The sequence below is a fragment of the Crocuta crocuta genome, unplaced genomic scaffold (assembly GCF_008692635.1).
Source record: "Crocuta crocuta isolate KB4526 unplaced genomic scaffold, BGI_CrCroc_1.0 scaffold129, whole genome shotgun sequence".
Lineage (NCBI taxonomy): Eukaryota > Metazoa > Chordata > Mammalia > Carnivora > Hyaenidae > Crocuta > Crocuta crocuta.
This window is the reverse complement of record NW_027551571.1, coordinates 470,919-485,368: the sequence shown is the minus strand read 5'-3', so window position 1 is coordinate 485,368 and position 14,450 is coordinate 470,919. Positions and strand designations below refer to the sequence as shown.

General features: G+C 55.2%; 1 long non-coding RNA gene across 1 annotated transcript; it reads right to left on the bottom strand.

Annotated features, from left to right (window-relative positions):
• Nucleotides 1-12,286: 12,286 nt before the first annotated feature.
• LOC144220637 (uncharacterized) lies at nucleotides 12,287-13,954 on the bottom strand. Its single transcript, XR_013331807.1, has 4 exons — nucleotides 13,846-13,954; nucleotides 13,469-13,570; nucleotides 12,978-13,107; nucleotides 12,287-12,351 (listed from the first exon to the last, which is right to left on the bottom strand). It is a non-coding gene; the product is annotated as an uncharacterized LOC144220637 (long non-coding RNA).
• Between the last annotated feature and the right edge of the window lie 496 nt (nucleotides 13,955-14,450).

The window sequence follows — 14,450 nt, the reverse complement described above, 5'->3', positions numbered from 1 at the left end:
ACCCTTCTCAAGTTTACACAGAAATAAGAGGTAGAATTTATGATTACTGCTAGAAACTAATAATTTTTATTTCTTTTTCTTTTCTTTTAATTTGGGGGGGAGAGAGAGAGAGAGAGAGAGAGAGAGAGAGAGAAGGAGGAAGGGACAGAGGGAGAGAGAAAATCTTAAGCAGGCTCCACATTAAGTGTGGAGCCCCAAGCAGGGCTCAATCTCACGACCCTGGGATCATGACCTGAGCCAAAATCAAGAGTGGGATGCTCAACCTACTGAGCCACCCAGGCGCCCCAATAATTTTTGTTTCTAAGTTATACTGAGAAAGGATTGTATGGCTGGTAAACAAGATTTTGCCACATGCAGATTTTGTTTTTATGGTGCGATATGGTGAGTTCTGTTGGGAAGTAGTCACCACATTAATATTAACTGACTGGATAATTTCAGCTAAAAGACACTTTTTTGGGGGAATAACAACTTAGACTTTAAAGGGTGTTAACCTTTTGTACCTCATATTGACTAATTTGCTTCAAGCCCTGCAGACTTGATAGAGGGAAAGTGAAAGCGACGGTCTGCGGAGTAAGAGGCACCCCCACCTCCTTCCTTGTCTTATTTCATGGCACGTGCATCCCTCCCACTGCTTAGGTCAGAGTCCTGGAGTCCCCCCTAGACTCTTCCCCACACAGCCACCTCCAGTCCATCAGCAAACCCCACAGGCTCTACCTTCAAACACACCCAGATTCCAGCTGCTTCTCACCACGCAGGCCCAGCCCTCAGCACCCTGCACTGGGTTATGGCCGTAGCTTCCAAAATGTTCCCTCTGCTGCTGGGGCACTCACAAGCCCCAGTGGTGCCCATCCTGTCTCAATAAAAGACCGAAGCCCTTCAAGGTCACTTGCACTGCCCTCCCTCCCTCTGCCCCAGCCGCCTGGCCCTGGCTGGCTGTGCACGTTGTGGCTCAGGGCCCCTCGCACAGGTCGTTGGCCCAGCGCCCCTCTTTCAGATGCCTTCATGGGTCCCTCTTCTCAGGGAGGTGCTTGCCGAGCACCTGGTCCTGACTGTGGTCTCTCCAAACCCAGAGCTTTCTATTCACATTCCATCACCCGCACCTCTTACCGACCTTGACTGTTGTTTTAGAATGATCGGTTTTTAATCACTTGAATATAAGTTGCATAAGGGCAGGGATCTTGCTCATCTTAAAAACTGCTGCACCCTCAGCCTGTTATATATCAGGGGCGCAGCAGGCATTCTGGAAGGGTCCTGGAGTTTTAAGAAAGGGTTTGTAGGTCGAAGGACCTTTTCCCAGTGTTTGCCTCGACCCAAAGCCACTGTATGACTCAAGCAAAAGGGTTAGATGGCACTGGAGGCGGGGCACCAGCATGGGGGCCTATCCTGGGGGCTTCTGGGCCAGTCCTGAGACTGGAAGCTGTGTGACTTTTTGCAAATCACTTCTCTCTGATTTTTGTTCCGTCCACATATGAAAAGAAAGAAACCGTGTGTGTGAGTGCCTGGCTCAGCTGACACTTTTAGCTCCACATGTGTGGACTGATTATCAGTCTTTATAAACAGAGATCAAGAGATAGATGGGACTTGGCTGACATCTGTGTTGTGGTTGAGAGGAAGGTACTTTGTAGAAATTAGAGTTCGATGGGGACTATCTTCTTTCAACAAGAGTGTATTCTAATGTCTTTTAGGAACTGGTGAGTTGACGAGCTGCCTTCTGACGAAGCTGGGTATTTGCTACGAGTCCTTCTTGATTTCTTCCGTGACCAGTGTGCATGGTGGTGAGCTGAGAGCCCTACCCCGGGCTGGCGCCTGGACCAGCCGTGGCATTTCAGCCACGGCCACAGGCGGAGGCCACCTGTTCTGCGCTGCGTGGGCTCTGAACTGTTACAAATGCTCTGATTAAGCCACATTTTTCTTCCCCACAATCAGGAAACAGGAAGCTCTCCGACACAGAACACTGCATCAATTATGATCAGACTGGGGAAATTCTCTTTGATAAACATGTTCCGCCAACCTGTGCGTCTAGCTTTGATGGCAATCAGCAGGAGAGGGGACCGTTTTCTTCACCAGGCTGTCACCCTGCTCGAAGCCTCGGACCTGGTTGGTTTTCAGGGGCTCCAAAGCTTCTCTCTGAGCCCCAGCCCTCTGGCTCCTCCCACAGCCTCCTCCCGCAGCCAGTAAATTGTGGCCATAGAAGGAAAAGGGGTGTTTGGCTGCATATAGGCAACATACATATAATTTACAAAATGGAATTCTGTCACTTAGACTGTGCTTTAGTTTTGCTTTTGAAAGGGAATCCTGGTCAGATGCTTTGTGAGTAAAAACAAAACATTCTGAGATGGGTGTGGACAGATGCCCAATTTACGAAGGAGGAATGAGGCACTTAATCTGTAGGGCAGGGACTTTATGAGTGGGCGCCAGAGACCTGGGGTTGAATCCTGGCTTCACTGTGACCCCCAGTTCCCAGGCTTGCTGTGAGGGTCAATGAAACACCGGATTGTGACCCAGTAGATCACTCGATGCTGTTTTCAGTCCTCTCTCTGCAATGTTCTTTGCAACATAACACAGCTCAGCATGGTAACATCTGGCTTTTCTTTCCTCCATGGGACCATTTGGTAAGGAACCTTTGCAGTGAAAACCCTTACTTTTTTCTTAAATGCTATGCAGTGAAACAAACATGGCTCAGGTATCTGTTGTCCATAATAGACTAGGTTGTTGCAATAAAAGAAAATAAAATGAAAAAGAGGTGCACTTACAACCTCCCCACTGGACTCCCGAGGCCAGCAATGCCTCTAGGGCACATGGTTCCCATGTTTCAAGTACACAAGTCAAAACCCGTCCTTACCATCGTAAGAGGTGCATAGCACACCCCCCACGGCATCTTTGGACTCGCTCATTTTTGTGTGCTATGAATGTACTTCACCTAATTTCTACTTAACCTGAATTTTAATCTGCAAAAATTATTTCTGCAATTACCGGTTTAAACCATGAAATAAACATCAGTATTCTTGAAAAGCCCCTTTCGGAATATGTCCCTTCCACTTCTCCCTGGACCTGTTCCTGGTGGCAAGAATCTGGGAGTAACATGTGTTGGAAGTTGGAAGAGGGTGAATCTTTCGGCAACTCTGTAAACAAAGACAGAAAGTGAAATCGGTCGATTTTATTCCCCCATTCTGATCCCAGAAAAGTATCTTCTTCAAACACTCCATCAATTCATCCGACATGTTGAGTCGAAGAACGGAAGGGAGTTGCTGGGCCCCGGCGCTTCACCTGGCCCCTGGGCCAGCTTCCGGGCACCGCCAGCTTGCAGGTGATTGGGGCTTAGGGATGGAATCTTTCCCCGACTCTTGTGCGACTTCTGCACGCTACAACCACGGTAGCACAGGCTTATGCTATTGGGAGCCTGTGGCTGGGAAAAGGAGGGGGCGCAGCCCAGTGAGGACTGCAGGGGGCTGTACCGTAGAGAGGCCAAGGTGCTGGCAATTTTGTCCTCTTCCCTTTGACAATGTCTACACAGATGTTAATGATTTGTGGCTCCATGGGCAATAGCCTCGTGTTGCCCGCGGCTTCCCAGAGGGTGGTGTGGGAGGGGCTTAGCACCCAAGCCACCAGGAGTCAAGGTCAGAACAGTGGTGGCCGGGGTTAGCGGGTCGACCAAGGGAGGCAGCAAGCCTCCTGCCTCTGTCTGTGACTCGATGTGACTCGTCTGTGACTCGAATCCCGACACAGGGCAACCTTGAAATCACAGCCACAGTTGGCAGAGAGGGCAGGGGAGTGGCGGCCAGAGGCCACAGGAGCCTTCAGTGTGCATGTGGGGGACACGTCAGATGGAACGGACACCGAGGCTCTGCCTCCAGGGAAGGCAGACCAGGACTGGAAATGTACTTCCCCCACTTACTAATCTGCTGCTTCCAGCAAGCCGCCCACCTCCCTGGGCCTCAGTGTCTGCCCCTGTAGAAGGGAGATGCTAGTAGCTGCATGTAAGATGGCTGTTTGGTTGAAGATGAAATAAAATACCCAAAGTGTCCCACACGAAGGCTGCAGAAAGCAGGCATTCAACAACTACAAGGTATTTTATGCAATGTTTTCTATTAACAAAAATATTTTTAAAGTAATTTATGGCTACGTAAAAATTGTCTATTTTAGATAGTCCCAGAATGGCTGGGAAATCGGGAGCTAGTTGCCCCAGAAAGCGTATCCTTATAACTAATTACCCACATGAATTACTGACAGTCTGGATCCGCGAGGCGCTGTAGAGCAGTGTTCGCATAGCCTTCCTGGGTGCCGTGCATTGGACTGTGTCCCCACAGAGAAGTGTTCAATTTCTAGCCTCCAGTGTCGAAGAATGTGACCTTCTTTGGACATAGGGTTGTTATGGATAGAATTAGTTAGGATGAGACCATTCTGGAATAGAGGGGGTCTTAACGGAACACGGTTGATGTCCTTATAAAAAGAGGGAAGTTTGGACACAGAGACGCAGATGGGGGGCCGTATGGAGACACGGGGACGAGACAGCCATGTGGCCGCAGAGGCAGAGACTGGAGTGATGCTTCTTCACGCCAAGGACCCAGCGCCCCCGTCACCTGCTTTCCCCAGGAGCTGGGAGAGAAACGGAGCCGTGACAGAGCATCAACCTGCTGATTCCTTGCCTTCAGATTTCTGGCCTCCAGAACGGTGCCCTGGTCTCAGCTCTTGGGGACCAGTCCTGAGCCTTCCCTCCCCACCCTGTGAGACAGCAGTGACTGGCGGATTAGTGCCCATCTGACTTCCTCCTTTTATCGTCTAGCTCGTTTCCCGGAAAGGGCGGTTCGGGCCGCACTAAGCGATCACACGGGCTGTGATTAGCGCTTTCAGAGGCTGCCGGGGAACGTAGGGGGTGCTTGCTGCTTTCCCCAAGCGAGGGTTCAAGGCGGTAGACACATTTCAGGCACACATGCACGCGCACCGGCCTTTGAATCAAAGCCCTGTTTTGTTTCTTCCTGGCGTTCCTGCACTAAGTCTCATGAATTCTTTAAGAAAGTCTTCGGTTGGCGCCACGCTCCCAATAAAACAATCAAAGAAAGTGCCCAGAAGGTTCTGTGGCAACTCAGCCCGAACCAGCCCTCTGTGACGTCCGCGCGGCTGGGGGAGAAGCCCGGAAGCTACTGTGTCTGGCTGTGCCCGGGGAGCGCTGACTGGGAGGTGGCTGCGCTGTGGGGGCTGCAGGCCCCGGGGTGGCGGCGGGCGGCCCCGCGGTGACAGGCGCGCGGCTCCGTGCCAGCCCCTGCCCTTGTTCCTGCGGTTCTTCTGAAACATTTGTAAACAGCTCCCTCTGTCAGACCCCTCTGTGGGGCAGACATCAGAGTGGCTTCTGAGCCCTTCTGAACTAAGACAAGCTATTTAATTAAATTCTATTCCCAAGTACTGTCGTGTAATTTAGGAAATCCTACAGGCTTTGTGGCAAAACAGCACCATCAATTTCTGGCTTTGTGACTCAAGGAAAATGACTATGTTTGAGCCTGAATTTTCTGCTCTGAAATTGACGTTATAGATGTAGAAGGTATATGTGTGCATGTGCACACGTGTGCGTGAGTATGTGTACATGTATGTGTGCACACGTGTGCATGTGTGTGCGTGCACGCATGTGTATGGTCGCAGTGACTATTACAGAAGATCATGTCAATAAAGGCACCGCTGTCACACACACACACACACACACACACACACACACACACACACAGCCCACATTCACACCCAGTAAATGTTGGGTCACTTCCCAGTGCGCTCTTTCCTTCCCCTGAGTCATCGTCTCTCCCAGCGCGAGCGGCCCCCCGCAGGTGCATGACGTCCATCCTGGGAACTTTGGGCCACAGCATCGCATCTCCTTAATCAAGGCATTTTATTTGTTTGGTTTCAGAAGAAACATCTATGATTCTGGGTGAGTCATTTTCTTAGTGACTATTCAGAAAATCATCCCGAGTGGGTCTTGGTTGACGGACCACCTAAGAGACCATGTGAGTTGTGCCCTTATGACTTCATGGGGAATGTTAGGACAGACAGGAAGGGGACACGTATGAATGTGGAATCACTTGTCACAGCGCTGGGCACGTGGCAGACACTCAGTGGTTTTGAATTATTATCTACTCAGTTAATAGACAGAAGCAAATTGGATAGAACAGTTCTGAAGAGAAAGGAAAACGGAACGCAAACGGGCATCGATGGCTAGCGTGATAGTGCCTTGATGCTTGTGGCACTCTACAGTTTATAAAGCGTTTTCCCTGCTCTCCCCTTCCATCGTGGTGACACTGAGGTAGGTGGGAAAGGAAACCTCAGTGTCCTGATTTTTATGTTTTGATCAAAAAAGAGAAACCCAAACTGACCAATACTTCTGTGGACCCACGGCCAGCAATGATGCAGTTGACATGTACTGAGAACTGGCCACGTGCCAGGCACTCTTCAGTGGTTTATATGTGCCAGTTTCTTCCATCGTCAAACCAACCTTCAAATCAACGGTTATACTAGTGTTCCCATTCTCTGAGGAGGAGCCTTCTCAAGAAGGCACAGGCACACGTGGGGTCACTCAGGCAGCCCGAAAACAAAGTCTGGGCACAGGCTTCAGTGTGCTGCTCTCCGCAGTAGAGCAGAGTCGCCACAGCAGGGCAGGGCTCCTAAAACCGGCTTCGCCATCCACACATCTGCAGGGGCAAGTGTTCAGTTCCACGGACCAAGCAAGTGGATGGGTCTTCCATCCCGTCACGTCTTATGGAGACTAGAGCTTCTCAACTCATGCAAAATCTGTGAGAATAATTTTAACCAGCAATGAGCAGCTAGGAATTAAAGCAGAAGGTGAAGTTCTCTTCACAACAGCAGCCACAGCAACCAATGATCGAAAAACATCACATACCTAAAACCTTTATGAAAATATTTCTAAAAATATGGGGCGCCTGGGTGGCTTAGTCGGTTAAGCGTCCGACTTTTTGCTTGGGTCATGATCTCGCGGTTCGTGGGTTCGAGCCCCGCGTCGGGCTCTGTGCTGACTGCCAGCTCAGAGCCTGGAGCCTGTTTCAGTCTGTGACTCCCTGTCTCTCTGACCCTCCCCTGCTCACGCTGTCTCTCTCTCTCTCCTAGAAATAAAATAAAAAACATTTAAAAAAAATTAAAAATATATCAGAAGGCATAGCATTAGATACGAAAAGAAAACCCAAGATATATACCATATTCATGAAGGTGACAGCTTGGCATTGTGAAGAATTCTGTTTTCCCCTGAAAAATTTACCAGTGCAATGCTCTTCCAATAAAAATTTTACCATGACTATTTTAAAAATCATAGTATCTCTAAATTTATGGAATAACAAATGTCCAGAATAAATAAGAGACTTTGGTGGGGAGGGGTGGCAAATCTGCCCGATACGAAGACCCACTAGAAAGAAGTAGTAAGTAAAACTGTATCTGGTGGAAGAACTCACCCATCAGCCAAAGAGACAGGAAATGAATTTCAGAAATGTGTTGTTGGAGACCGAGGTGTGGCCATGGTGGCACCGCGTGTCAGTGGGGACAGAGTGAGAGCTTTCAGGTAACACGCTCCGTGTGTGGAGAGGCCTGCTGCCACAGACCGCACAGAGGCCCCCCAGGAAGGACTGAAGGCCCACGTGAGGCACACAAGACTGCAGAGGCCCCTGAGGGTGTGGTGTCGTGATAATCTTGGGTGGGAAGGACGCCCAAGCAGCACCTCGGAAGCACAAGTCATAATGAAAATGCGTGATTTGACAACTCACAATGTTGCCTTTCTGTTCACCAACAGATGCTGCGTGGCAAACAGATGTCCTTGATCAGGTGGGAGGTATGCCCGGCATCTCGAGCCAACCAGGGATCACCATCCAGAATATACAGTTTGCTTCTTAAAATTAAGAAGGAAAATGAGGAAACAAAAAGAAATGTGCAAAGAAAATGAATAGGCAATTCAGAAAAGGAGAGACCTGGATGCCTAAAATAAAGCGAAGAGACACTGAACACGCGTATCATCTGAGAAATGCCATCTGAAGCTGCATTCTGCACCCTATGGACGTCCAAGTTCAAAGAGCCTATAAATCCAATTTCTGGTAAAGGATGGATGAAATAGAAATCCACAAGCACAGGTGTAGGGCAGGACGCACCTGGCGGGACCTAGGGAGGATTTATCTACCCCATGGCCAGGAATCCTGCACACAGAGTGTGGGAGGTGTAAGATGCTGTTCGGTGCAGCACCGGGCAGAGTTCACGGTACCTGAGGCATGCTGGTCCCCCAGAGTGAGTGGCGGGTGAGTGCAGGGGAAGCGGGCCACGCGACACCAGCATCCACAGGGACCCAGAGCAGCCCGCAGCCGTGTGGTCAATACGCAAAGCACGGTTCTGCAGACCGTGGAGGGAAGAGCGGGGTCCCATCCCAGGCTAGAGGTCATGTGACCAATGCTGAAGTCAGTGAAAATCGTGAGTAGGCAAACCATCCTATACATCCTTCGCGCACCCGTGCATATTCAAAGACAGGAAGGTGGAGGAGGGCAGAGGTGGGGAATGGACTGGATGCTGGACTTAGGGACTGAGCTGGGAAAATATAAAAATAAACCCAAGACAGGGTGTTTGTGCCTGATTTGTGAGCGCTGCCTCACACAGGAATAGAAGAATTTCCATAAAGTGCTGGGTGGGGGTGGGGGGGGAGAGGCATGTGGTACAAATCGGGTAAGTGTGCGGTTCCCGGGTGTGGCTGAGCGCAGGAGAGGCTGGCCCTGGAATGCATGCTGGGGTGTGAGTCAGGTGTGGCCGACAAAAAAAGTCATTGATTTTCCACTTTAACCAGGTGTGTCAGGATGACACAGACACCGCATGACGGGACCTGGTGGTGGAGGGAAGGGCAAGTCCTGGTGGCAGCTCGGAGGAGGTGGCGTGATGCCTGCTGCAAGCGAGTGGCGCGGCCTCCAGAGGAAGGGACGGCCACAGGGGCCAGGGTGGTGGTGAGCATGAAGCCATGGGACCCCTGCGTTTTAGGGGAGCAGCGGCCCGGGGAGTGCGTGTTTGGGACTGAGGGAGGAGGGGACTGAGGGCTGCCTTTGCTTTGCCGGCCTTTCTTCCCATAATCGGAAGCTCGGGGTCTGTAACCCGGTGCTGAAGGTCCGCATGAGAATCAAACGTGCTCTACGGGAGAGACACGCCGGTGGGAGCTGAGAAATCTTACCTATTTCAGGAATTTTCCCAAAACAGTTTAAAATTGGTGCTTTCTAACCAAATTCTCTGTGGAAGCGCTCGTCCTCGGTGCGCAGAGGAGCCACCCTGGGAGGGGCAGGGTGAGGCCCCCGTGGGTCCTGGGAGGCGGGGGCACCGGGGAGGCCCCACCGGCTGGCGAAGGGTCACATGGAGAGCCGACCGCTGGGTTCCTCGACGTGAGGCCGCCTGGCTGTGACTGACGCTCTCCCCACCTCGTCAGGTGGCGGTTCTACCAGATCGCGGCTGTCACGTCAGGCGAAGGGCACCTGCTTTCAGAGGGAGTGAAACCGCCCGTGTTTGGTGAAGGCCTTGTCCAAAGACGACCCGGGTGGAATCCCAACTTGGTTTACTTAGATGCAGTAAACTTCCCTCCCAGTAGTAAAAACTGGTTACAGATGGTTTTCGTTGCAGCCAGAGCAATTTCTTTGATTCGGCGCTCAGAGACCAAACACATTGTCAAGTCCACAGTCCATTAATGACTGCGGAGCGGTTAAAATGGGCAGAGTGGGTGCGTTTCCACGTGGTAAAGAAAACCACTTACGTGCATGCAGCACTGTGGGCTTGCTTCCGACAGGCCTGCGTTCCTGCGTGGAGGGGTTCGTGCCCGTGGCCAGGGCCACTGCGGCTCCTGCACCAGGGGACACGGGGCACCTGGCTCAGCCCGTCTGCATGTGCACCGGGAGTGACCTGAGATGTGTTTCTGGGGCAGTGACGGCATGGCAGACTCAGGGACAGCCTCTGACCTCGTCTCCCCCACACCTAGATCTTTTGCTTGAAAGGGAGAGGGAGTGATTTTAACCCAAAATATGTTGTCACTTTGTGTTAGCAAAAGGTGAGATGGGATCGTGGTTGACAGGTGAGCCCAAGGAAAGGAGCAATTTCATGTCCCTCCTGGGAACCAGCCTTGCCTGGCTGACAGTGCGGCCAGGACGAAACCTCGCCGGAGGAAACACTCACTGACGGCTGCGGTTGCTGGGAGCACCCGCCGTGGTGGCCGCAGGGCGAGGGAGGACTCCCAGCCGTCGCCTCGGCCCTTGACAGGCTGCTCCTCATCCGCGGGCTGGGGCCTGCCTGGAACCTGCGGGGCCTCGTGAGGTGCATGCACGTCCAGTCTCTGCTGAAGGGAGAGAGGTCGGAGCAGGCGACTGAGAGGTGGGGCCGGGGGCGTGGGTGCTGAGGTCCCCGTGGCAAGAGTGCTGCTTCCGGAGAAGCTGGCGGGTAGGCAAGGACAGGAGTCTCTGGGGCAGGGCAGGCCCGGGAGACCCATTCTTTAAATTTTTGTTTAATGTTTACTTATTTTTGAGAGAGAGAGAGAGCGAGCGCATGAGCAGGGGAGGGGCAGGGAGAAAGGGAGACACAGAATCTGGAACAGGCTCCAGGCGCTGAGCTGTCAGCACAGAGCCCGACGCGGGGCTTGAACCCACGAACCGTGAGATCATGACCTGAGCCGAAGTCGGACGCTCAACCAACGGAGCCCCCCAGGCGCCCCTGAGGAGACCATTCTCACTCTGGGTGACACGGGTGGCTTGCAGGTCTCTAATATTTGCTCTGCGGCTTGGGGGGTCCAGGAGCTAGGCGGCTGCAGGCAGCCATGGGGCCCCGAGATGAAGGGACTGAAGCTGGCTCTGCATGGAGGGACCGGGCGGTCCCAGGGGTCGTGCTTGGAGGGAAGAAATGACCCTAGCCAGGTCCTAAGCCCGCAGCCCCTCTGTGGACACACACCGTGGGAGACGGGCCTCTGGCTGAGCGGCCGCCCCTGAGCAGGCGCTCGGCAGGGAGGACTGGGTCCCCGAGCGCGGGGGCGGAGCAGGGAGCTCCTCCTGGTGCTGCCCCCGCTAGCTGAGCAGCCCTGGGCCAGGACCAGCTTCTCTCTCCGTTAATGGAAGGCTTCCGTGACGAGCGAGTGAAAACCGCTGCGCGTGTGGAGGGCGCGCCCTGTGAAACACGCCGCAGGAGGGGGCGTCCCGGGCCTTTGTCCCGGGCTCCCTGCCAAGGGCAGCTCAGCACGGCCCCCTCACAGCACGTCCTGAATCCCGTCATCTCCGCGGGAACTGGATGAGTGGAGACGCGCGACCTTGAGAAGCCATCAGCCTCGGGGCGAGTCTGCACCTACATCTCCCGGGGAGGATGCTCTGCTTGCCGGCTGCTTTGAAGTCGTCACGCACAGCGAGCACCTGCGTCCTCTGCCAGGCGCCCGGCCCCGTAGCCCTTGCAGAGGGAGGGCCTGCGGTCTGGGGNACATCTCCCGGGGAGGATGCTCTGCTTGCCGGCTGCTTTGAAGTCGTCACGCACAGCGAGCACCTGCGTCCTCTGCCAGGCGCCCGGCCCCGTAGCCCTTGCAGAGGGAGGGCCTGCGGTCTCAGGGTGGGGGGGGCCTGGCGCTGTGCCCCGCGACCCTCCGGTGCCAGGAGCCCTGACGGCTGGGGGTTGGCGCCTGCTCGACAGCCGCACATCCCTACAGAGGCCCGGTTGTGTGTCTACACTGCGGCAGCAAAGTGACTTGTGGGGGCCCCGGGCTGCCTTCCCGATGCCTGGGAACGCCTGGTCTCCTGGGGCGGCCCTGCCCGGCCGCGGCTTCTGCACACTGTTGACATGTGCCTTCCCCCCCCCCCGGCCCCCCCCGCCGCCAAAGGTAGCCAGATTGTCTTGTCAATTCCAAAAACCGGGGAAAGGCCACGTCCGTGTGCTGCCTGTGCAAATATATCCCCCTCCCGATCATTCCATCATTCGAACGACTTAACGTGAAAAGGGTCAGACCTCGCAGAGTAAGTCGTGTTTTTAATGCGCCATCTGAGTGATTTCATTAGGTTGTGGTGTTAAAGAGATGCGTACGCCGTGCATAACTTATACAGATGCATGCAGATACTGTGCCTGCCGCCGTCTGCGAAGGCCCAGAACGAAATTCCTCGGGGATCCCGAGCCCCAGCACCGCGGGGACGCCGATTATCACAAAGAGGAGCACGCACAGCGGGGACGTGATTACGAAGGCAGCGCAGGAAGGGCGGCCGGCGAGCCCTCCCGGCTCCGGAGCGGGGGCTCCGCTGGGGCCGGGGAGCCGCGGCTTCAATCGCTGGCCCCGAGCTGGTTTGCAGCGGCCCCGGTGCCTGGAATACTAATCAGCTCTCAACTTTTGAACTCCTTTTGGAAGGAAAAGAAAAAAATACACAAAAAGAAGCCAATTCCATACCCAGCAGAAGGATGGCTTTCATTTCTTCCTGGGGGAGGGAGAGAGGGAGGGCTGGGGTGAGGCAGGGGGAGCTGCCGTGCGGGGCCACCCCTCTGTTTGCCCGTGACTGAGCCTCGGACGCACGGCAATGCCCCAGCGTGGTCCCGCTCTGAGGACAGCCCCACACCTTTGTATCTGATTTAAGGTCTTCAATAGCCATCACGCACCGAGCTCAGGCCGGGTATTCACTCGGGTCTCGGGGTCTGGGGTAGCCTCCCTTCAGGACACGACGCCCCCTTGCTGAATGCACAGCTACACGGGAGGTGGACCCCACGTTCACTCCCTGGCTGTCCGCGGAGTAAGCCCCGAGCCGGGGGTGGGTCTCTTGCCCTGGGCGCCCGGGGAATGCCCGCCCGGACCCACAGCTGCTGGTGGGTGGGGTTGGGAACACCCGCCTGGTGCGGGCGCATCAGGGTGTCTCACACCTTCCCGACCAGGATCCCCGGTCTTCTTCTGACGTGAAGACCCAGAACGTTCCTCGTGCCCAGGCTGCACGGAAAACTCCCTTTTTCTTTGGCCTCACACTCCGGCCTCTTACCTGGTTGTGCCCAAATTCCCCACTGACTGTCAGCAGACCGTCTTTCTGACCAGACCCCAGACAGGTTCTTCTGAGCCCGACGCGGCCCCACCTTCGGCAGGTCCTCAAGAGCCCAGTTTGGGCACGAATCCTGTCAAGTTCATTTAGCCAGAACCCCCTCCCGCGATATCTGACCACGTTTCTCACCCCTCCTCCCCAGGCCAGGTCTGATCACCGGGCCTGCGGCCAGCACAAATCCCCCCACTCAACTGCACCTCCCCGGCCCCCACCCTGCTCCTCATCTGTAGGCCACCACCTTCTCCTGTGGCGTCTGGGGCTGAGCCGCGCCTCTCCCCCGCCATTCAGCCTGCTGCTGCGGCCCTGAGCCCCCCACCGCGGCCCTGAGCCCCTCACCGCGGCCCTGAGCCCCCCACCGCGGCCCTGAGCCCCTCACCAGGTCCTGAGCCCCCCACCGCGGCCCTGAGCCCCCCACCAGGTCCTGAGCCCCTCACCAGGTCCTGAGCAAAGTCTGCCTTGTCTAAAGCATCTGGAGAATTCGGGCAGACATTGTTCCTCATTCTCATTTCCATTCCAAATGGCTGGCGCAGAGCAGCCTGTAATAATGGGCTGCACAGTTAGTCCTGACGGAATGCCTACTGTGCGCTCAGTCCTTCATTATGCTCTTGGGGCCCTTCCCTCGCCTCCTCCGCAGTGCGTGTTCTCCGCTTGCCGCCTGAGGGAATCGGGGGTCAGCGGGGACGGCTCCCCTCTCACCTGGGGCTTGAACCTACATCTCTTCCTCCCTCCCCTCCTCCCAGCAAACATTGGTTGAGCACCTACTATGTGCCAGGCACTATGCTGGCTGCTGAGTGAACAGCAATGAACCTACCAGGTGCCCGACAGAGGCTGCCTTGTCGTAGGGGTTGAAAACCTCTGCTCTGAACACTGAACTGTAAACGAGTGCTGTTCCCGAGTCGCACGGCCGAGCAGAGAGCAGGGTGTGCGCTGGGCCAGGCGGGAGTTGGGGAGAGGGAGCCCCGGGTGGGCTCATCTTCGGATGCGAGGGTCACCCCCACCGCCACAGTCCTCTCCTCCCGCTGATGCCCACACCTCGCCCTCAGGCCTGGGGCCCCCGGGGCTCCACCCGTCCACCTGCTGAGGCGGGGAGGGCACAGGCGCGCTGCTGGGACACGGCCACGCAGGAAGGGCAGAGGCGGGGCTGAGAGACGTGACGTCCCCTGCCTCCCAGAGGCGCCCCGAGGATGCCGGCCTTGGACGGCGGAGGCCCCAGCGAGGGACCGGTCATGACAGAGGGCTCAGCTGGGGAGTCACATCAAACGGGTGATTCAGGTGGAGACCGTAGACGTCACGTTCCAGGAAGCAGGGCGGCGGCAGCGAGGGCTGAGCACACTGAGCCCTCGGGCTGCGGGGCGATGCGGCGGGGAGGTGCCACCGGGCATGCGCTCCACGGCCTCAGGAACCTCGTGTGTCAGC